Genomic DNA, 24,816 nt, shown 5'->3' on the forward strand with positions numbered 1-24,816 from the left:
GGGCAACCTGAGCGTAAGAACAATCACACAGTCTCTTGGTTCACAATCAAGACAGTTAGTATTTGGCATACCAGCAATCAACAGTTTCAAGTTCTTTTGTCAAGTTCTCAAATGCTGGCTCATCTCAATAAGGTACTGTACTGTCACCTCATTGGTGTATTTCTGATCATTGTGCGGATCAATCAGGACATGAGGTTGTCTTCCAAAAACAACCCAAAAAGACACAAATACAAAAACAAATTTCGAAGAGGGTGATTCGTTGAGTGAAGATCTGGGAGTGGTTCCGAAGCTACATAATACTAGTGGCAGTATCTATGATCACAATAGTACAATTTCAAGCTTTGCTCCTACTTCTAGGAGTACCATTATCTACACACAAATTTCTGCGCAATTTTTCTTTGTGGTAAACACAGCAGCATCCGTGGTGGCAGGAAATGCCTCTACCCAGTTTGAGAAAACATCAGTGCACACCAATACATAACAATAATTCCTAAAGGGTGTTAACTGTACGAAGTCGCTTTGTATTTCCTGAAAAGATCCGTCTGCAGGAGGGATATCGGATGGCTCTGTTGGTATTGCTTTACCAATATTCTTCCTCAAGCAAGCAAGACAGGTCATTGCTCTCTTACCTGCATGAGAATTGAATCCTGGCGCATACCAGTAGGCTCTCATCAGCCTGCACATACCCTCTTTGCCTAGATGAGTCCGACCATGTGCCACCTCAGCTAGACTTGAAATGTATGCTATGGGGGCTACTTGCTTACCGTGTCCACCTGTCCACAGTCCTGAGGACTCCTGGCCATACCTCTTTGTCCTCCAGACTGCCTTTTCCTGTAGGGAACACACATTTTTGTATCTTAATTTAACTATCGTGTGTTTGCAATGTAGAGTACCATGAGCATAACTCAAAAAAAAAGAAAAAAGAAAAAAAAAGAAACATCTCTAGAGAAGAGAAAGAAGAAGAAAATGAAAAAGAAAATGTCAGGTTTGCCATTCACCAACAGGCATATCAGTGTCCATACAAAATTTCCCTTCACCAGTACTCCCACTCTCCACCCTTTGTGCATGACAAGGCACACTGCAGTAATACTGGTGTTATCGTGCTGTTGATATATACTGTGTTCTGGCAGAACTCTGAAGGACCTAGGCATGTGGAGTTTGAACTGTACTTGGGTCCATGTATTGTACCACCCTGTGTGAACGCAGAAGATGAAGAGGAAAACTGTAGAGAAACAGAATAGAGGTTGGTGACAGATGAGTTTGTAGAGGTGAAGATTTTATAAAAATTTGACAACTGGATTGGGCACTTCGGGGAAGTGATTCTCTACTTGGTCTACTCCCCTTAAAAAAAATTTGGTGTTTGTCGTATCGCTATTGGGACTATCCCAGCCATCAATCCAGTGTCCTGTCCATCCTAAGTTCATAGGGAACCCGGTATCTGTGAGATAATTTCCTCTACCTGTGATGGACATGCATCTAGAACAGTGATATGTAACATTAGTCTTTGTGGGTGTCTAACATACGTTGTACTTCCTGAGCGGGAGCATAGTATATGTATATCATATCTAACAAAATTAAGTTAATCAGGGGCCATTTATGCTAGGAAAAAGAAGCAAAAGTTTAGAGGCCCCATCTTACCCCCAGCAAGTTTTGTCAAAGGGTAATGTTGCATTTATTTTGTTCTTCCCATTAGCCGAATCTGTGTTTTTTATATGGCTTATGATTCCTTACCATATGTCCCTTGGTCCCGTCTATGTGTTTAATAATGTGGCTTGTGTTTTCTGTCTAGGGGATCTATATTGACTATGTGTCCTACTACTCCTACAATCTCTGGCAAAATGCCCTTCCTTCCTACAAGTGTAACATATTATTGACCATTAGGGATCTGGGGTTTTGACTGATGGGTCTTTCCTGTATGTGCCTGTATACTCACCGTCCTCAACCTCTCCACCTGTTGTTCTCTGCGCCTAGTACTATTCTTGTGATGTTCAACAGCACACTATCTAAGATTAGCTACTGTGACCCCTTTCCAATTTTGCAAAGAAGTCTGCACCCTGCCCTCAATGCCTTATTGAGCCCGTCCATTTGCACAGAGACAGCCACCTCCCATTTGCCGAATTAGTGTTTACCAGTGATCTTATCCAGATGGAGAGTTTTCTATTACTGCAAAAGACAAAAAAAAAAAAAGTTTAACAAGCTTCTAGGTCATGCAAAGTATTCATTCAATCCTTCTCATCCCGTATTAAGGGTCTGTACATGGTCCAACAAACATTTCCGAGCTCATCTTTACTAAGGGCATTACTAGGAATGAATACTTCTTATATGGTAACTGAAAGAAATACCCGGGGGTTACCTTGTCTCTGTCCGCTTTCCTACTGGCAAATACTAATGTGCGGACAGGTTTTTTTTTTTTCATTTGTGACATTACTTTCTTGATTTTTTCTGTTTTATTTTTTGGGTTTTACTGTATATGTACACGGATGATACCATACTTACCTGTTCCACTGGTCTCAGCCACTTCCCCCACAGGCTACTGCTCTTCTTTTACCGGTTGGATACTCCTCTGGGTGCATGAGAAATGGCTGAAAACAATCAGGTCACCTTCTCCTCCTAAATAAAACTTCAACATTCATTAGTACATATATAGGTTACAGTGATATTTTTCATATTTTTATTATTTTCTATAGTTTGTATGCTGGCCGTAATTGCTTCCACATCTACATAAGGCGGTGTACTTGCATTCTCTTTTTCTCTGACGTCCTAGTGGATGCTGGGAACTCCGTAAGGACCATGGGGAAAAGACGGCTCCGCAGGAGACTGGGCACAATTAAAGAAAGCTTTAGGTCTATCTGGTGTGCACTGGCTCCTCCCCCTATGATCCTCCTCCAGACCTCAGTTAGATTTTTGTGCCCGGCTGAGCTGGATGCACACTAGGGGCTCTCCTGAGCTCCTAGAAGAAAGTATAGTTTAGGTTTTTTATTTTCAGTGAGATCTGCTGGCAACAGACTCACTGCAGCGAGGGACTAAGGGGAGAAGAAGCGGACCTACCTGCTTGCAGCTAGCTTGGGCTTCTTAGGCTACTGGACACCATTAGCTCCAGAGGGATCGAACACAGGACCCGACCTCGTCGTCCGGTCCCGGAGCCGCGCCGCCGTCCCCCTTACAGAGCCAGAAGCAAGAAGGTGGTCCAGAAAATCGGCGGCAGAAGACTTCGGTCTTCAACAAGGCAGCGCACAGCACTGCAGCTGTGCGCCATTGCTCCTCATGCACACCTCACACTCCGGTCACTGATGGGTGCAGGGCGCTGGGGGGGGGAGGGGCGGAGCCATCTCCCTCAGCACACTGGCGCCATTTTCCCTCACAGCTCCGCTGGAAGGATCGCTCCCTGGCTCTCCCCTGCAGTCCTGAACTACAGAAGGGTAAAAAAGAGAGGGGGGGGCACTAAATTTAGGCGCACTATATGTACTACAAGCAGCTATATGGGAAAACACTCTGTATAGTGATATCCCAGTGTTATATAGCGCTCTGGTGTGTGCTGGCATACTCTCCCTCTGTCTCCCCAAAGGGCTTTGTGGGGTCCTGTCCTCTATCAGAGCATTCCCTGTGTGTGTGCGGTGTGTCGGTACGGCTGTGTCGACATGTATGATGAGGAAAATGATGTGGAGGTGGAGCAAATGCCGGTAAATGTGATGTCACCCCCTGTGGGGTCGACACCTGAGTGGATGGACTTATGGAAGGAATTACGTGACAGTGTCAGCTCCTTACATAAAAGGTTTGACGACATGGGACAGCCGGCTACTCAGCTTGTGCCTGTCCAGGCGTCTCAAAAGCCATCAGGGGCATTGAAACGCCCGCTACCTCAGATGGCAGACACAGACGTCGACACGGATACCGACTCCAGTGTCGACGACGAGGAGACCAATATAACTTCCAATAGGGCCACCTATTGAGGCAGTGAAACATTTATTACACATTACTGATATTACCCCAGGTACCACAAAAAAGGGTATTATGTTTGGTGACAAAAAACTACCAGTAGTTTTTCCTGCATCTGAGGAATTAAATGAGGTGTGTGAAGAAGCGTGGGCTTCCCCCGAAAAGAAATTAGTAATTTCTAAATGGTTATTAGCAACGTACCCTTTCCCGCCAGATGATAGGTCACGTTGGGAAACACCCCCTAGGGTAGATAAAGCGCTTACACGTTTGTCAAAGAAGGTGGCACTACCGTCTCCGGATACGGCCGCCCTAAAGGAACCTGCTGATAGAAAGCAGGAGGCTACCCTGAAGTCTATATATACACACACGGGCATTATACTGCGACCAGCTATTGCCTCAGCATGGATGTGCAGTGCTGCAGCTGCGTGGTCGGATTCCCTGTCGGATAATATTGATACCCTGGATAGGGACAATATATTGCTGACAATAGAGCATATAAAAGACGCAGTCTTATACATGCGTGATGCACAGAGGGATATTTGCCGGCTGGCATCAAAAATAAGCGCAATGTCCATTGCCACCAGGAGAGGGTTATGGACTCGGCAGTGGTCAGGCGATGCCGATTCAAAAAGGCACATGGAAGTTTTGCCTTATAAAGGGGTGGAGCTGTTTAGGGATGGTCTTTCAGACCTTGTTTCCACGGCAACGGCTGGGAAATCAACATTTTTGCCACAGGTTACCTCACAGCAAAAGAAAGCACCGTATTATCAAGTACAGTCCTTTCGGTCCCATAAAAACAAGAGGGCTAAAGGCGCATCCTTTCTGCCAAGAGGCAGAGGTAGAGGGAAAAAGCTGCAGCATACAGCCAGTTCCCAGGAGCAGAAGTCCTCCCCCGCTTCCGCTAAGTCCACGCATGATGCTGGGGCTCCACAGGCGGACCCGGGTACGGTGGGGGCCCGTCTCAGAAATTTCAGCACACAGTGGGCTCGCTCACAGGTGGATCCTTGGATCCTTCAGGTAGTATCTCAGGGGTACATGCTGGAATTCGAGACGTCTCCCCCCCGTCGTTTCCTAAAATCTGCCTTACCAACAACTCCCTCAGACAGGGAGGCAGTGTTGGAGGCTATACACAAGCTGTATTCACAGCAGGTGATTATCAAGGTACCCCTCCTTCAACAAGGAAGGGGTTACTATTCCACAATGTTTGTGGTACCGAAACCGGACGGTTCGGTGAGACCCATTTTAAATTTGAAATCCTTGAACACGTATATAAAAAGATTCAAGTTCAAGATGGAATCGCTCAGGGTGGTAATTGCAAGCCTGGACGAGTGGGATTACATGGTCTCACTGGACATCAAGGATGCTTACCTGCATGTCCCCATTTACCCTCCTCACCAGGAGTACCTCAGGTTTGTGGTACAGGACTGTCACTATCAGTTCCAGACGCTGCCGTTTGGGTTATCCACGGCACCGAGGGTCTTTACCAAGGTAATGGCCGAAATGATGATACTCCTTCGGAAGAAGGGAGTTTTAATTATCCCGTACTTGGACGATCTCCTGATAAAGGCAAGATCCAAGGAACAGTTGTTGGTGGGGGTAGCACTTTCTCGGGAAGTGCTACAACAGCACGGCTGGATTCTCAATATCCCAAAGTCACAGCTGGTCCCGACGACACGTCTTCTGTTCCTGGGAATGATTCTGGACACAGACCAGAAAAAAGTGTTTCTTCCAGAGGAAAAAGGCAAGGAGTTGTCTTCTCTAGTCAGAAACCTCCTAAAACCAGGACAGGTGTCGGTACATCAATGCACGCGAGTCCTGGGAAAGATGGTAGCTTCATACGAAGCAATTCCATTCGGCAGGTTCCACGCAAGAACTTTCCAGTGGGACCTGTTGGACAAGTGGTCAGGATCGCATCTTCAGATGCATCAGCGGATAACCCTGTCGCCAAGGACCAGGGTATCTCTACTGTGGTGGCTGCAGAGTGCTCATCTTCTAGAGGGCCGCAGATTCGGGATACAGGACTGGGTCCTGGTGACCACGGATGCCAGCCTTCGGGGCTGGGGAGCAGTCACACAGGGAAGAAATTTCCAGGGACTGTGGTCAAATCAGGAAATTTCACTACACATAAATATTCTGGAGCTAAGAGCCATTTACAATGCCTTAAGCCAAGCAAGACCCCTGCTTCAAAACCAGCCGGTACTGATCCAATCAGACAACATCACGGCGGTCGCCCATGTAAACAGACAGGGCGGCAGAAGAAGCAGGAGGGCAATGGCAGAAGCCACAAGGATTCTCCGATGGGCGGAAAATCACGTGTTAGCACTGTCAGCAGTGTTCATTCCGGGAGTGGACAACTGGGAAGCAGATTTTCTCAGCAGGCACGACCTCCACCCGGGAGAGTGGGGACTTCATCCAGAAGTCTTCCAAATGATTGTAAACCGTTGGGAAAGACCACAGGTGGATATGATGGCGTCCCGCCTCAACAAAAAACTAAAAATATATTGCGCCAGGTCAAGGGACCCTCAGGCGATAGCTGTGGACGCTCTAGTGACACCGTGGGTGTACCAGTCGGTGTATGTGTTTCTTCCTCTTCCTCTCATACCAAAGGTACTGAGAATAATACGAAGGAGAGGAGTGAGAACTATACTCGTGGTTCTGGATTGGCCAAGAAGGGCTTGGTACCCGGAACTTCAAGAGATGCTCTCAGAGGACCCATGGCCTCTACCGGTAAGGCGGGACCTGCTGCAGCAGGGGCCCTGCCTGTTCCAAGACTTACCGCGGCTGCGTTTGACGGCATGGCGATTGAACACCGGATCCTGAAGGAAAAGGGCATTCCGGAGGAAGTCATTCCTACCCTGATCAAAGCCAGGAAGGAAGTAACTGCAAAACATTATCACCGCATTTGGTGGAAATATGTTGCTTGGTGTGAGGCCAGGAAGGCCCCAACGGTGGAATTTCAACTGGTTTGATTCCTGCATTTCCTGCAAGCAGGGGTGACGATGGGCCTCAAACTGGGGTCCATTAAGGTCCAGATTTCGGCTCTGTCGATTTTCTTCCAGAAAGAATTGGCTTCACTGCCTGAAGTTCAGACATTTGTCAAGGGAGTTCTGCATATTCAGCCTCCTTTTGTGCCTCCAGTGGCACCTTGGGATCTCAATGTGGTTTTGGGGTTCCTGAAATCACATTGGTTTGAGCCACTTAAAACCGTGGTTTTGAAATATCTCACGTGGAAAGTGGTCATGCTGTTGGCCCTGGCTTCGGCCAGGCGTGTATCTGAATTAGCGGCTTTATCTTGTAAAAGCCCTTATCTGATTTTCCATATGGATGGGGCAGAGTTGAGGACTCGTCCTCAGTTTCTCCTGAAGGTGGTATCAGCTTTTCACGTGAACCAACCTATTGTGGTGCCTGCGGCTACTAGGGACTTGGAGGATTCCAAGTTACTGGACGTAGTCAGGGCCCTGAAAATGTATGTTTCCAGGACGGCTAGAGTCAGGAAAACTGACTCGCTGTTTATCCTGTACGCACCCAACAAGCTGGGTGCTCCTGCTTCTAAGCAGACTATTGCTCGCTGGATTTGTAGCACTATTCAGCTTGCGCATTCTGCGGTAGGACTGCCGCAGCCTAAGTCAGTAAAAGCCCATTCCACAAGGAAGGTGGGCTCATCTTGGGCGGCTGCCCGAGGGGTCTCGGCACTGCAACTTTGCCGAGCGGCTACTTGGTCAGGGTCTAACACTTTTGCTAAATTTTACAAATTTGATACCCTGGCTGAGGAGGACCTTGAGTTTGCTCATTCGGTGCTGCAGAGTCATCCGCACTCTCCCGCCCGTTTGGGAGCTTTGGTATAATCCCCATAGTCCTTACGGAGTTCCCAGCATCCACTAGGACGTCAGAGAAAATAAGAATTTACTCACCGGTAATTGTATTTCTCGTAGTCCATAGTGGATGCTGGGCGCCCATCCCAAGTGCGGATTGTCTGCAATACTTGTAAATAGTTATTGTTAACAAATCGGGTTATTGTTGAGAGCCATCTGTTCGGAGGCTCCGTTGTTATCATACTGTTAACTGGGTTTAATTTCACGAGTTGTACGGTGTGATTGGTGTGGCTGGTATGAGTCTTACCCGGGATTCAAAATCCTTCCTTATTGTGTCAGCTCTTCCGGGCACAGTATCTTAACTGAGGTCAGGAGGAGGGTCATAGGGGGAGGAGCCAGTGCACACCAGATAGACCTAAAGCTTTCTTTAATTGTGCCCAGTCTCCTGCAGAGCCGTCTATTCCCCATGGTCCTTACGGAGTTCCCAGCATCCACTACGGACTACGAGAAATAGAATTACCGGTGAGTAAATTCTTATTTTTTCTTCCTACTTGTTTATTGTTGCTACAAGTTCAAACAGTTCTTATATTTCCATTCTTGTCTTATATGACTTTGGTTAGACATACCACCTGCAATACCTTAGGATCAAACTCACCAAACCCTCTTGCTGCCACAGGTTTAAACAATTTGTATGTCTGACCCTTTGTTTTCGGGATTTTATCAGACATATTCTTATCCTTAAGTTCTGCAATACCTTTGGTTCAAAGCTCCCACCCTAGGGAATGGTACCCTATCTTTGTCAGTCATACATAACCATTCATTGCAAAAAGCCTCCGTGTGTGAACCATACTTTTCACACATAATAAACCTTGCTGACCTTCTCGGTCGCAATTCTGACCTTCTCGGTCCCGAGTCTGACCTTCTCGGTCCCAACTCTTCTTTAGTCTGAACCCTAGCTACCAAACGCCCACTGCTTGTGCAATTGGATCCCATTGCGGACTTTTTTCCAATAAACGCAATCCCCAATGCACACCGCAAATAGATGGTGAAAGACACCTAGCGCTTTCACTCGCTCCTTCTCCATTGAGTACCATGACTCACTCCAATAGTGAACACCGCATACCCAGTGAGGCCCTATCTAGTTTCTATTTACTGGAAGTGTTAGGAGTGACTTACCTTTTCCAGTAAATATCTGCCACTGGAGAATTTCCTGAGAGAGACCAGCGAAAACTCCCTATACACTTTTTTATACACAAATCACGCTTGCTTATGCTCTCTACAGCGCTAATGATACCGCGATTTTACGCAAAAGCTCGTAAAAAAGTATCAAGTTGCGCTATCTATCGCACCCACAAACGCGCGGTCCAATCGCACAGCGTATAGGTACTTGTTACCTATCTGCCGTACAACCATGGGTCAATGTACAAACTGTGACCCTCAGCTCGGAGCGTAACAAAAAACCTTTTTACTTCAATACTACACAATGCACAATTCCCTATTACGCTCCTCTGCAAATCTCCTCACAATTTGCGTATTAAACCTTATACTAACGTGAGTCAGCCGCCTCACGCCACCAAGCCTCCACTTACTTGATGTACCACACGACGGGATCCCGAATTCCCTGGGTTCAATATCCACTCACTCCTACATTCGCTCACTCAAATACACTATGTTTTTTCTGTACAGAAAATTTCAAATCATTCAGATAGGCAGCTTTACCCCAGAGGCAATACAGTTTTTTAAACTAAATTTAGAGTAACCTGCTTTTGAAATCTGATAGTTATGTGCTATTGTATTAAATGTCTACTATCCCACCTTTGAACTAAACGACACTATTGTGTAATTTGTACTTAGCGCCCACATTCTTACGCACTTTGCAAACACACGCGACCGTGCGTGTCTCTTACGCTGCATGCGCAGTCCTTTACTTTGTCCGAGACACGTGTACAAAACCCTGCGTCCGCAATAAAACAAATCACACAGCTCTAAGTACAATTTGTACATTACTAATTACTATTGCCGAAGGTGGTTTTGCAGAGAAGCAAAAAAAGGGGACTGTTTGATATGTCTCTCTGGGGCACACTTGATTATAATTGAATGACAAATTTATGGATCCGTGGAATGTATATGTAGCATTAAAACGTAACTTTTAATTTATTCTTCAGACGATAAGAATATACTCAAGTATTATTAAGGAAACATTTTTTATACAAGAATTATTAATTAATTGATTAACCTTATAAGAAAAAAAGTAATTAATGCTGTATAAGACAGCAAAAAAGGATTAAAACAAGTATTAAATGGTATACAAATATGACGATATAATGATATGTCACTCGCCTAATGGGGGTGGGTGACAGATAATTTAGCTGTAAACCCACTTGATTTTAGACGAGTATTATTGTAAGACATTTGTCCATAGCGAAAATAAAGGAATTCTTGTTACCTCCATGAATGTATGATTACACGTATATATGTGTTTTTCATATAGGAGATTCAAGAAAACGGCTTTTTTATTGCTGGGCTCCTTTTTAGGTGGTCAGCTCTATTGCGTATCCTGTGGTGTTGGCTTGCAAAAAAGTTTTTTTGCTAGTCAATGAAAGGTATGTACCTTAATTGGACTACAGTACCCAGTATTCCCGGAAGGTCACCCTTTCTGGTACTGACCGGGCCCAATGCTGCTTGGCTTCCAAGATCAGACGAGATCGGGCAGATCCAGCATGGTATGACTGTAGAAGATATAGTAAGTACCTCTCAGCCTAAAAAGCCGCTAATCTTAGCAAGCTGTGGTTCTGTTAGCAGAACTAATGGGTAAATAGTAGCCAAATAATGGTCCTTAAAAAGGACTCCCGTGGTTTTCGAGGGAACCAAAATGTGGAAAAGGTTAGAGACACATAAAGAATGATGATGAGAAAATGATGACCTCACGCAAATTGAGGTGTGATGATTAAATACTGATATGACAAAAATAGTAATATTAATATGGAATTGCTTTATACAGCTGTCTGAGTGGCACCTTATCTCAAAATATAGTTGTTATAAATAGTTTCCTAATAAAGAGTTAGTTGGTATAAGGTGACTGATAAATGATATAACTTTGCAACATTACAAGGCAGCTGACTGTTCAATCACTGAGATTTTGCAAGGAAAAAAGCAGTTATAGCAGCACTGTGTCCAATTGAAGAACAGATACAATTTGTTTAAGAATGTGCCACATAAATTGCAATGAGCAGCTGACTTATGTCACTGCATGATACAAATGTTTATCACAAACAGATATTGATAAATGATATAACTTTGCAACATTAAGGCAGCTGACTATTCAATCACTGGTATTTTGCAGGGAAAGAAGCAGTTGTAGCAGTACTGTGTCCAATTGAAGAACAGATACAATTTGTTTGAGAATGTGACACATAAATTACAATGAGCAGTTGACTTGTGTCACTGCATAATGCAAATGTTTATATTTATCACAAACAGATATAGATATTTATAGATAAATCACATAAGCTGCAGAAGGCAGCTGATTTCTATTGCTGAGAAATGCAAAAATCAAAATAATATTATTTTGATTTTTGCATTTCTCAGCAATAGAAATCAGCTGCCTTCTGCAGCTTATGTGATTTATCTATAAATATCTATATCTGTTTGTGATAAATATAAACATTTGCATTATGCAGTGACACAAGTCAACTGCTCATTGTAATTTATGTGTCACATTCTCAAACAAATTGTATCTGTTCTTCAATTGGACACAGTACTGCTATAACTGCTTTTTTCCTTGCAAAATCTCAGTGATTGAACAGTCAGCTGCCTTGTAATGTTGCAAAGTTATATCATTTATCAGTCACCTTATACCAACTAACTCTTTATTAGGAAACTATTTATAACAACTATATTTTGAGATAAGGTGCCACTCAGACAGCTGTATAAAGCAATTCCATATTAATATTACTATTTTTGTCATATCAGTATTTAATCATCACACCTCAATTTGCGTGAGGTCATCATTTTCTCATCATCATTCTTTATGTGTCTCTAACCTTTTCCACATTTTGGTTCCCTCGAAAACCACGGGAGTCCTTTTTAAGGACCATTATTTGGCTACTATTTACCCATTAGTTCTGCTAACAGAACCACAGCTTGCTAAGATTAGCGGCTTTTTAGGCTGAGAGGTACTTACTATATCTTCTACAGTCATACCATGCTGGATCTGCCCGATCTCGTCTGATCTTGGAAGCCAAGCAGCATTGGGCCCGGTCAGTACCAGAAAGGGTGACCTTCCGGGAATACTGGGTACTGTAGTCCAATTAAGGTACATACCTTTCATTGACTAGCAAAAAAACGTTTTTGCAAGCCAACACCACAGGATACGCAATAGAGCTGACCACCTAAAAAGGAGCCCAGCAATAAAAAAGCCGTTTTCTTGAATCTCCTATATGAAAAACACATATATACGTGTAATCATACATTCATGGAGGTAACAAGAATTCCTTTATTTTCGCTATGGACAAATGTCTTACAATAATACTCGTCTAAAATCAAGTGGGTTTACAGCTAAATTATCTGTCACCCACCCCCATTAGGCGAGTGACATATCATTATATCGTCATATTTGTATACCATTTAATACTTGTTTTAATCCTTTTTTGCTGTCTTATACAGCATTAATTACTTTTTTTCTTATAAGGTTAATCAATTAATTAATAATTCTTGTATAAAATTTTTTTCCTTAATAATACTTGAGTATATTCTTATCGTCTGAAGAATAAATTAAAAGTTACGTTTTAATGCTACATATACATTCCACGGATCCATAAATTTGTCATTCAATTATAATCAAGTGTGCCCCAGAGAGACATATCAAACAGTCCCCTTTTTTTGCTTCTCTGCAAAACCACCTTCAACAGTTCTTTCTGAAATAATGTCCGGGAGCACCACCAACCTTGCTCTGCCCCAAAAGCCTTTTTAGGCGGAATTGGCAGCTTCATGTTGGTTTAAATTTAATTTGAAATTTCATTATCATCAAATTTCTTCATCAAGTAATGTACAATCCTGTCCAGTGCAGACTCCAAGAAAAACCCACCCAATATAATTACTATTGCCCACTAGACACAGCTTGTTCTGTATAAACTTTTATGCAGACCTGCGTTTGTGTCTTTATGCTTACTTCCTTAAAATACTGTTATTTCAAATTTACCTATATAGCAACAAATGTATCCTATTTCACACAGATCTATAATGACTGTAGCAATTATCAATAATTTAAATGATATGATTCAGATTGGATAGCTATCTTGCAGAACATACACTGATATAAATATACACATAATTATAATAATATTATATATATGTACCATTCACTGGTCTCCTATGAGACACCTTACCTCTTATTTGCATATCAAAGCTATTTGCTTTTCCACTGCTAAAAAAAAAGCAGTTACACAGGTTAATTTGCAATTCAATGGCTATCTTCCCTAGTAAGCAGATTCTACAAGTCTTGGAAGGAAAAAGAGAAAAAAAACAACAACTTTTCTTTCCTTTTTCTATCTGTGTGCAATTTCTTCACTTGATGTAAAGTAATTACGCACAGGGAAAAAAAAACTTCTCACCATTTACTCTCACTAGGCCCAACTGAAACTATTTGTAATTGACTATGGCATGGGTTAAATAAATGCATTGGTAACTCATAAATTGTGCTTGATGTGACCAAGGAAACTGATTATTCTGAGCAGACTGAAAATCAGCTATTTAGAAAATGACCTTCCTAAAATGGCCACTGCTCCTCCCCCTTCCACATCCATGAGGATTACACAAAATGGTGGACAGGCCATGTGGTTAGTCCAAAATGGAGGACAGACCATGCGGCTTCCTTTGTCACAAAGAAATCACACATTATACAATCACCAGAAGTTATTTTAGGCCTGAGTTAAAAAAAAAAAAGTATATCAAGGCTATGGAGCAACTTTTAAACCTGCTTCACAGATAAACATTCCAATCTGAATCAAACACAATATGACTTATTTGACCCTTGTTTTGCAACAATAAAAATACATTTTAGCATCTTAAATATTATGAGAAACGCATTGTCCCTATAATTTTCATATCATTGGCTTACTGATAACACAACAGAACACACGGATATGATTTTCTCAGCGTCAGGATGCGTCTATCACAAGCTGATCGACCACAGCGTCGCGTTTATAATGTACAGTTCATCATTAAGACCATGATATCCCGTAAGAGCTCTTATCTGTGAATGCCAAATTGCTTTCTCACAAATATTTAAAATGCCCGCTCTAATATATATTGTAAACTCCTGCACCTCTTATTACCATGTGCCTTGAATGTGCGCTATACATAGCAAAACACTGCATCCCATAAGAGAAAACAATACACCCACACATTATCTGAGTTCCAAAGCTCATTGATGTGTATATTTGTTATTAAAAGGATATGGATTCAATATATATATTACAATGTACAGTATACCTATAGTTACAACTCATACAGTAAGCAGTTAATACATACAGTTACATACAGTTACAGTTACAGGCCAGCGATACAATTACCATTCCCTCAATGCATCTTATGTCTCTCTCTCTCTCTGTAAATAAATACAGGAACTGATCTGCAAGCATGTCCATCACATTAATCTGACAGGTCTATCTTGCTTTGTTCAAATAATACACATACATGACATTACTTCATTATATAATTTTAAATCATCATGATGTCTGGTGCTTGATATTATTATAATTATGTACTGCATGAAAATAAGTGTTGAATCCATCTCTGTGGCATGTCCGTGTAAATGCGTGTGTTACCATATATTGCTGTGCTCGCTGCGCGTATTTGCAAGTATAGCGACTTATATGTGTGTAGTTTGTATGTTCTTTTTATGTAATAATTTTGACTTCGACACCTGTATGCAGAAAAATGACATTAAACCACCTTGCTTCACTCCAAAGATTCAGCGTTCTTTCCCTGGTACAAACCCTAATCTGGGTTCAACAGATTCTCAAAGTCTGACACCGGAAGCTGTCATCTGCACTGGCTAGCAGGCACTTCTGCGTGTCTTTAGCCTGAAGCAGCGGCAGGTGGTGTATCGGCAGCCAGGGTTGTCCCTTCAGGCCAGGAGCCTTTGAGGCTGAGCAGATGGAATGTAGCCGTGGGACACACTCCAGGCTCCATTCTGGCTAAGACCCGGGATCCCCGTGCTTGTCCTGTGCACATTGTGACGTCAAGAAAGGCTGCTCTGGGTACCGAGTCTCTGCTGGTGACAGCCAATGTTGGAAGCCTATTTGATGATGTAAACAGGGCAGGACTGTGGGGGCTAATGATGCTTATTTTTTCTGTCAAGGACCAATGTGTTGTTTTTTTTCTGTTGGGGGCTCATGTATTTAATTTTTTAACCTATGAGAGCCAATGTATTTTATTGCAATCTGTTGTTGCTATTTGTTTTTTTTCCTGTCGAGGGCCAATGTATTAAAATTTTTCCAGTGGTGGCTAAAGTGTTTGCGTTTGTTCCTGTTAGGGCTAATGTGTTGTTGTTTTCTTGTTTGGGGCCAATGTATATTATTTTTTCCTGTGGGGGTTAATTTGTTTGACTTTTTTTTCCTAAGTTGCACCGCACATGTGTACCTATGATGTTTGTACAGAGTTGCAGTACAGATTTAGACCAGCACACTAACAAGTATATTAGAAATGGTTTGGTCATTCCTAGGTGGTTACAGGAGGTTAGCTAATCAGATGTAACATAGTATGGGCATGTCATTGGAGTGGCACAGGCATGTAGCTGAAAGTGGTTGCATATAGAGATGCAGAATTGCTCACATTGGAGGCCATACTCAGATGGATGATCTGCACCTAGCATAGGGCTGGTACAAGTGTTAATGGTGCGACCAATGGTGGCATCTAAAGTATGTACAATGCTATCTGTAGATAGGAAAGTGGACATCTCAGCCTTCCATATATGATTACATGGATGTATACCAGGGAAGTGCATTGTAGCGGCATTAGCATAAAGTCACAGATGCAACTGCATCAAAATTTGCAAGGAAGGCCACAACTGTGTCCAACGCAGAATAAGCCCTATGAGGAGGGATACTCCACCCCCGCAATAGACCCCACCCCAATTAGGGCTGCTTCCATAAATTGTGGGCTGTCTATTTTAGCCCAATCTGCCCCTGCATACAGGTATGGAACATACAGGTGTAATTCATACTTGGAAAGCTCTAAGGTACATTTTTGAAAAACGTTAACTATACGGATATTTAATTTTTACATAAACATTTATATTCTCAGCATCCTCACCCAGGATGTCAGCATCTAAACCCAGTCTGGAGATGACACTCACTGGTCATCTCCAGAATGGACTACTGTAATCTCCTCCTGACTGGCATCCCTGACAAATGCCTCTCTCCAATCTATCCTCAATGCTGCAGTCCGGCTCATCTTGCTCAAAGCACTACGTCCACCTCTCCTACAAGCCCTTCACCGGCTCCCCTTCCCTTTCAGAATCCAATTCAAGTTTCTCACACTCACTTACAAAGCCCTCACCCACTCCTCTCCCATCTACATCTCTAACCTCATCTCCCCTTATACTCCCACCCGTCCTCTTTGCTCTGCTAATGCACGCCGGCTCTCCTGCCTACTGATTACTTCCTCCCACCTCCAAGATTTTTCACGTGCTGCTCCCAAACTCTGGAATTCCCTACCGCTTCCCCTCAGACTCTCCACAAAACTTCAAACAGGTTCTGAAGACCCACATCTTGTTATGCTTACTTTCCCAAAGTTAGTCAGGAATCCAAAGAACAAATGGTTGCTGGTAATTCAGGGTGTTTATTGTGAAGGATTACTAGAACACAGTATATTTGCAAACTGAGGCAATGCAGATAAATAAATAGTCCAGGTATGTGCAGGTGTGGCAGGAAACTTAAACACAAAATATTGCAAACTGAGGTAATGCTAGCAAATTGATTTTCCAGAGAAATACAGAGAAGACACGACTAGAACACAGGATATTTGCAGACTGAGGTGATACTGGTGAATGAATTGTCCAGGTATATGCATATATAGTAGAAACCAGAAAACAGTAATTGCGGATTATGGAAATGCAGGTGTTTTAGGAACAGCTGCAGCAGACCTTATGGGATGTAGACAGACAGGCCAGGAATTCAAGAACTGCTGTGGCTCGGCTTTGCAAGGTATTGACAAACTGGTATAACAAGAACAGCTCCAGGATCAGCAACCTCCTTACATCAGGCCAGGAAATGTAATGACCAGCAAAGTGTATTGGCCTCAAGCAGACTTAAAAAGCCAGATGACAGGTGTCCAGACTTTGCTGATTAAGTGACAACTCACCAGGCACCTGATCTGCAAGAATGTCCAAAGAGCAGCACCTTGGCAGAGAGCGGAACTGCAATCCAAAAATGTCTGGTGACCCCTGGTGGTGAGACAACAACTAAACAAAACAGATATAACATTATGCCCCCATAAACGAGGAGGATTCCAGACACCTTAAATGTCAACCTTTCAGCTTTTTCTTCTTATTATTAGAACCAGATGAAGAAGCCTTTCCGAGCTCTGCAGCTTTAAGGGACTCATCCAAAAGAGCCAATACATCAGCTGGAGCAAATCTTTTGACAACTGCCTCACCAAAAGCAGATAGATCCTGCAGTACTGGGTCTTTAGCATCTACCAAAGAAATTGCCCAAGTCAAAGCCTCCCCTCTGAACCTCATAAGCATATTGGCAATCATCTCTTCTGGAGTAGTAACCTCCCAAGGTTGGTAAAAGAATGACTGTAGCTGAGAGATATCCCCATCAAAGTATACCGCCTGTTCCTCGCCAAAGTGGTTTCAGAAGCCAGAGATCCCTCAGAAAAGATGAATTCCTTTTGAACCTCTGACAGGGCAGAGCTCGGAGACCCCTGAGGCACAGCACAGCTTGAAGACTCCTCAGGCATGGCACGGCAGCAACATCCTCAGGCCCGGAGGCCAGGGCAGACAGCGACGTCCTCAAGTCTGGAGGCCAGGGCAGGCAGGTCCTCAGGCCCAGAGGCCATGGCAGGAAGGTCCTCAGAACCAGAGGCCTGGGCAGGCAGATCCTCAGGCCCAGAGGCCTGGGCAGTAGGGTCCCCTCCTGGGGCTTTGGCACACAAGTACCCTCCTGAGGCATAGACACTCAGCTGGGCACCTCTAGGTGGAGACCCCGGCTGTGCAGCTCTGGGTGGAGACCCTAGCTGGGCAGCTCTGGATGGAGACCCCGGCTGGGCAGCTTCACATGGTCCCTCCAGTGGGACCAACAAGACAAGAAGTCCCTCCTTGGCACCAAGGAGACAGAAAGTCCCTTCTAGGGGCTGGCTGAGCATAAAGTCCCCCTGGTGGGATAGGCTGAGCATAAAGTCCCTCCTTGGGACTGGCAGGCAAAACATGACATTCCCCTGTGGTACCAGCAGACATGAATCCTTTTTCAGGGACTGCTCAATCTAATCCTCCAATCTTGGGTTTGCAACATGGACAAAAACGCAGAAAGTGCTCTGGACTAACACAATATAAGCATAGTTTAATGCATCTACGAAAAGCACGCTCTGTTTCAGTAAGAGGGGCATGAGGACCAGTGGGAATCTTGGAATTCACAGTACTAGGTTGGACTGAATTTGAGGCTGCAGTGACAAATAGGACAGAGGTCTTCTGTGGGATTGGTGAAACTAATAAACCCCTTTTGGCGTGCTGGGGTGTAATGCCCTGCAAACTGTTCAGGAACACTGAAAGAGACAATTGCTTGAAGAAGTGTGGACATCTTTGGAAGCAGTTCTGGCAAGATAGGGGGTAATTCCAAGTTGATCGCAGCAGGAATTTAACTAGCAATTGGGCAAAACCATGTGCACTGCAGGGGAGGCAGATTTAACATGTGCAGAGAGAGTTAGATTTGGGTGGGGTGTGTTCAATCTGCAATCTAATTTGCAGTGTAAAAATAAAGCAGCCAGTATTTACCCTGCACAGAAATAAAATAACCCACCCAAATCTAACTCTCTCTGCACATGTTAAATCTGCCTCCCCTGCAGTGCACATGGTTTTGCCCAATTGCTAACTAAATTCCTGCTGCGATCAACTTGGAATTACCCCCATAGTTTGAAGATGTGCTAATTGTGCATGCAGCAAAATCAAGTCAGCTGACAGGGTTTACAGTGAAATCTTTCCACAGGACAGATTGCCCTGATTACCCACTTCAGGGATTTCAGCAGCAAGGACTTTAATTAGAGAATCTAAAGTGATTTTTTTCTTCAGCATTCTCATGTTTGTTAGGGCTGGTCATTCGGTTACGCTTACTTTCCCAAAGTTAGTCAGGATTCCAAAGAACAAATGGTTGCAGGTAATTCAGGGTGTTTATTGTGAAGGATTACTAGAACACAGTATATTTGCAAACTGAGGCAATGTAGGTAAATAAATAGTCCAGGTATGTGTAGGTGTGGCAGGAAACTTAAACACAAAATATTGCAAACTGAGGTAATGCTAACAAATGGATTGTCCAGAGAAATACAGAGAAGACACGACTAGAACACAGGATATTTGCAGACTGAGGTGATGCAGGTGAATGAATTGTCCAGGTATATGCATATATAGTAGAAACCAGAACACAGAGTAATTGCATATTATGGAAATGCAGGTGTTTTAGGAACAGCTGCAGCAGACCCTATAGGATGTAGGGGGTGATTCAGAGTTGATCGTAGCTGTGCTAAATTTAGCACAGGGCTAGTCTGCCTCGCATGTCAGGTCCTGCCCCGTCGTAGAAGTATAAAATCATCGCACAGCGGCAATGCTTATGTACTGTAGGAGTAACTCTCTGCCAGCGCAGCTCCTATGCGCTGGCAGGAGTTAATCATCGCTGCTCGGGTCGCAGCGGCTGCGTGTGACGTCACGCAGCCACCGCAGCCTGCCTCCCCCCCCCCACTAATGGTCCAGGCATGCCTGCGTTGCCCAGACCGCGCCCCCTAAATGGCGGCCAAATGTCGCCAGCCCGCCCAGCGACCGCCTCTGCCTGTCTATCAAGCAGAGGTGATCGCAGGGCTAAGACAGCCGTCGGCTGCCTGCCATGCAGTTCAGACCTGATCGCCCACTGTGCAAAAACGCACAGCAGCGATCGGGTCTGAATGAGGCCCGTAAATAGACAGGCCAGGAATCCAAGAACTGCTGTGGCTCGGCTTTGCAAGGTATTGGCAAACTGGTATAACAAGAACAGCTCCAGGATCAGCAACCTCCTTACATCAGGCCAGGAAATGTAATGACTAGCAAAGTGTATTGGCCTCAAGCAGACTTAAAAAGCCAGATGACGGGGAGCAGTGCCGTAACTAGGCATTTTAGCGCTGTGTGCAAGAAACAACATTGGCGCCCCCCCCATGCAAGACAGGGGCAGTGCGGGGGCGTGGCTTCATGGGGATGGGGCGTGGTCACAAAATAATAGCAATTTATACTACGGTGCACAGTAATCTCCATTATTCAAATTACGCTGCAGAGTAGCGCCCCTACACCAGGTAGAGCCCCTTTTATACATTACAGCAGACAGCGTCCCCCTTTTTACACATTACAGCAGACAGTCCCCCTTTTTACACATTGCGGCAGCCAGTCCCCCTTTTTACACATTGCGGCAGCCAGGACCCCTTTTTACACATTGCGGCAGCCAGTCCCCTTTTTTACACAATGCGGCAGCCAGGACCCCTTTTTTACACATTGCGGCAGACAGTCCCCCTTTTTACACATTGCGGTAGCCAGGCCCCCTCTTTACACATTGCGGCAGCCAGGACCCCTCTTTACACATTGCGGCAGCCAGGACCCCTTTTTACACATTGCGGCAGATAGGCCCCCTTTTTACACATTGCGGCAGCCAGGACCCCTTTTTACACATTGCGGCAGCCAGGCCCCCTTTTTACACATTGCGGCAGCCAGTCCCCTTTTTACACATTGTGGCAGCCAGGCCCCTTTTTACACATTGCGGCAGCCAGGATCCCTTTTTACACATTGCGGCAGCCAGGCCCCCTTTTTACACATTGCGGCAGCCAGTCCCCCTTTTTACACATTGCGGCAGCCAGGCCCCTTTTTACACATTGCGGCAGCCAGGACCCCTTTTTACACATTGCGGCAGCCAGGCCCCCTCTTTACACATTGCGGCAGCCAGGCCCCCTCTTTACACATTGCGGCAGCCAGGACCACTTTTTACACATTGCGGCAGCCAGGACCACTTTTTACACATTGCGGCAGCCAGGACCCCTTTTTACACATTGCGGCAGCCAGGCCTCCTTTTTACACATTGCGGCAGCCAGTCCCCCTTTTTACACATTGCGGCAGCCAGGCCCCCTTTTTACACATTGCGGCAGCCAGGCCCCCTTTTTACACATTGCGGCAGCCAGTCCCCTTTTTACACATTGCGGCAGCCAGACCCCTTTTTACACATTGCGGCAGCCAGGATCCCTTTTTACACATTGCGGCAGCCAGGACAACATTTTTCCCCATTGCGGCAGCCAGTCCCCCTTTTTACACATTGCGGCAGACGGTGTCCCCCAGAGAGACAGAGAGAGAGAGAGAGAGAGAGAGAGAGAGAGAGAGAAATAGAGAGAGGGATATACTTACCTTCTCCCCGCTGACAGGCTCCTCATGCTGGCAGGCATCTCCCTCTCTGTGCAGTGTGCAGGCAGTTGAGAAGGAGGAGGAGGGAGGGGGAGCAGGGAGCCGCAGCAGCGCTATGTCATTGGTTGTAAGCGCCGCTGCAGCATCCCCCTCTCCTTCTGTATTGGCTGCCCGGCGCTGCTGTGGATGCTGGGATGGAGGAACCGCATCCCAGCATCCACAGCAGCGCCGGGCAGCCAATACAGAAGGAGGGGGGGATGCTGCAGCGGCGCTTACAACCAATGAAATAGCGCTGCTGCGGCTCCCTGCTCCCCCTCCCTCCTCCTTTTCACTTGCCCGGCGCTGCTCTCTCCTCCAGCGCGGCTGCGGCGCAGGGACTTAGAGGCGGCATGTAATGAGTCAATTTGACTCATTACATGCCGCTGGCCGTGCACCCTCAGGGCAACTGCGCTGTGTGCCAAGCCCCCTTGGCACACCCCCCCTACGGCCCTAACGGGGAGTGGCCTAGCTGCTGCTGTGAGTGGAAGTGTCTCAGCAGAGCTGCAGGATTTCTGGCACTTCTCTCCCTCCCTGCACATCCATCTCTGCTCCTTTCAGCCTCGTGCCCTCTCCCCCACTCCTGCTGCTGTGCGCTGGCCGGTTGGTGGGGTCCGCGGAATCGGGGAGCACTCCTGGAGGCTCCTGCAGATTGCGGCCTACCTTCTGCCCTGAAGCAGGGGACTAAATTTTCAAGCCTACCCGGGCCGGACTTCCGGGACCCGGGAAAACTGGACGTGGCTCCGCCGGACGGCTCCTACCTCTCCCTGCAGGCTCCTGGGGGGTCCCTGGGGGCTACCAGAGGCTGAGGACCCGTGGGCCCTTGTGCTTTTACTCCTGTGTGCCTGGGATCCACCTCTGTCTCCAGCTGGGAAGGAGACATTCACAGCCAGCGCCCATTTTGGATTTTTCAGTCTGTGCATCTCTGCAGCTCTGAAACTGAACCCTGAGCTAGACCAGGACCAGGGATATCTGCCTGGGGCTCTCCTCCAGCTTTTTCTACTACATCTCAATTGGGGTGTATATTCCATTATGTGGTAGTGCTGCCGATTCCTGCTGGAATCCCCTGTACCGGATCTGTGAGTACCCCCTTGCTGGGATTTGTTGTGCCTCTCTCATAGTTGTCATTTCTCCCCGACCCTGCAAAGATCTCTCTGCATGTAATAATGTTTGAATAGGGATGTGATGTGCTCTGTCCTCTCTACGCCTCCACCCGGGGTCCTCATGCATACATAGTAGCTTCTGTTTGGAACCAGCATACTACTCTGCCTCCAGGGCCTGTGACGCATTGGCCTTCCAGTTTCACCCGTCTACTCCTTCTACTGCAGCCCTTTAACGATGCTCCCTAAAAAAATTAAGGACGTACTCCCGCCCCCGGTGGCTTTCTCTAATCAAAAAGGGGCTCGTATCTCCTCGTCTCCTGCCGTGAGCTCCATCCCATCGAGCCAACCTGACCGTCCTAAGGAGAGTTCTGGCCATTCCTTATCGGTCCTTGGGGTGGACTCTAATTCTACGGATCCTCTCACTGTCAAGACTCTGTGCCAAGTCCTTGCGGCTTTTAAATCTGAGCTCACTCAAGACCTCTCTCTGGCTATCCGTGAAGTTAAAGTGGACCTAACTGCTTTAGGTGATCGCACAGACCACCTTGAACGTAAAATGGAGGAACTGGTGTCCTCTCATAATGACCTTATTTCGGCCCATGACCGACAACAAGCTGAGATGGAGACGTATAAAGACAAACTGGCGGATATAGAGGACAGGTCGCGGAGAAATAATATTAAAATCCGAGGTATCCCAGACTCTGTGGCCAATTCGGAACTTCTGAACTATGCTATGTCCCTCTTCCGCAAACTACTACCTGGGGCGGATGACAGAGACCTTCTCATAGATCGCATTCACCGGCTTCCGAAACCACGGTCAGCTTCCGCCACCTACACTCGGGATACCCTCCTCCGTGTTCACTTCTTCACGACCAAGGAACGGATAATGTAAGCTGCCAGATCTGCGTCTGATTCGGATACGCTTGGAGGCATACAAATATTTCCTGACTTCTTGGCACTGACCATCTCTAAACGTAGAGCTCTGGCTCCTATCACAGAGGCACTACATTCTCATGACATTAGATACAGATGGGGCTTCCCAGTGAAATTGGTGATTTCCCATGAGAATTCCTCCTACGTAGTTGCCACTGTGGACGCTGGGGTTAAGCTGCTTAATGACTGGGATGTTTCGGTCAAAGTGCCCTCTACATTGAAACCTCGCCTGCCACTTACCCATGAGTGGTCTGCGACCTGACTGAGTAGTCAATGTTCCAATTAATGTAGTTCCTGGTTGATCTTCATGTTTGGTTGGGGACTCCGTTCCCCTTATAATGCATACCGGATACGTGAGTTTATATGTTATATATGTGTATGCTTTTGGTTCCTTCATTTGCTGTTTATATTACTATGTGTACCTGCATTTTCCTCTGATTCTCTCTCTTTTATCTTTCTTTTTCTTCTTACTGTACACATGAGGGTATCTCACTAGTCACTTACATTATTTGTTGATGTGCTTGTTGGTACCCTTATTGGTACTTGTAGTTTGGCTATACGTTATTGCTCCAGGTATACATGTGCCTTTTGTACCCCGGGTGGTGATACTACCGCCACCTCCCCATACTTTTTCTACTGCATACCTTTCCCCTGCAGTAGAAATTCGGTCCCGATATAATGGGCCCTTTTGGTTTTTCCTGCCTGTCCCTTCCTCTTTTTTCCCTAGTTTGTCCCCCCCACACCCCAATTTGGGATGTCAACTGTTTTTGCTTTTTCTATATTTTAAATGGTACAAATATATTCATTGAATGTTAAAGGGTTGAACTCCCCCAATAAACGCAGGCTAGCCTTGACCACTTTTCATAAACACAGAGCTGACATAGTTGCCTTGCAGGAAACGCATTTTTCGTCAGCAGGTCCCCCGACTCTGAGAGACCGAAGATACCCAGTTGGCTTTTTTGCAAATGGTCCCTCCAAGCGCAATGGAGTGGCTGTTCTTTTTCGGAGCTCTGTTTCGTTTGAACTGCTGTCCCAGATAGCTGACAAGAATGGACGTTTCCTCATTGTAGTTGGAAAATTGGAGGATAAGATGGTTATGATTGTATCTCTCTACGCTCCCAATTCTAACCAAGTCCCCTTCCTTAGAAAAGTTTGCTCGACTATTGCAAGGGTTCGTCAGGGTGCCCTGCTTATGTTGGGTGACTATAATTTAGTGCTTGATCCTAAATTAGATAGATCTCCTCGGTCTTCTTCCCAGATGTCTGCGGCGCCGGCTGGCCCGTCACTAGCCTTCCGTAATTTGCTGGCAGAATATGACCTGTATGACTTGTAGAGAGTTCAAAACCCAACTTCGAGAGATTATACGTATTTC

General features: G+C 45.4%; 1 protein-coding gene and 2 pseudogenes across 3 annotated transcripts in view; 1 reads left to right on the forward strand and 2 right to left on the reverse strand.

The window, feature by feature from the left end:
• LOC134945751 (uncharacterized) overlaps positions 1-24,816 on the reverse strand; it is a 708,129-nt gene that overhangs the window by 524,337 nt on the left and 158,976 nt on the right. The window lies entirely within an intron of this gene.
• LOC134946547 (5S ribosomal RNA) lies at positions 10,367-10,485 on the reverse strand (annotated as a pseudogene).
• On the forward strand, positions 11,938-12,056 carry LOC134946561 (5S ribosomal RNA; annotated as a pseudogene).

Source organism: Pseudophryne corroboree, chromosome 7, assembly GCF_028390025.1.
Source record: "Pseudophryne corroboree isolate aPseCor3 chromosome 7, aPseCor3.hap2, whole genome shotgun sequence".
Taxonomy (NCBI): Eukaryota; Metazoa; Chordata; class Amphibia; order Anura; family Myobatrachidae; genus Pseudophryne; species Pseudophryne corroboree.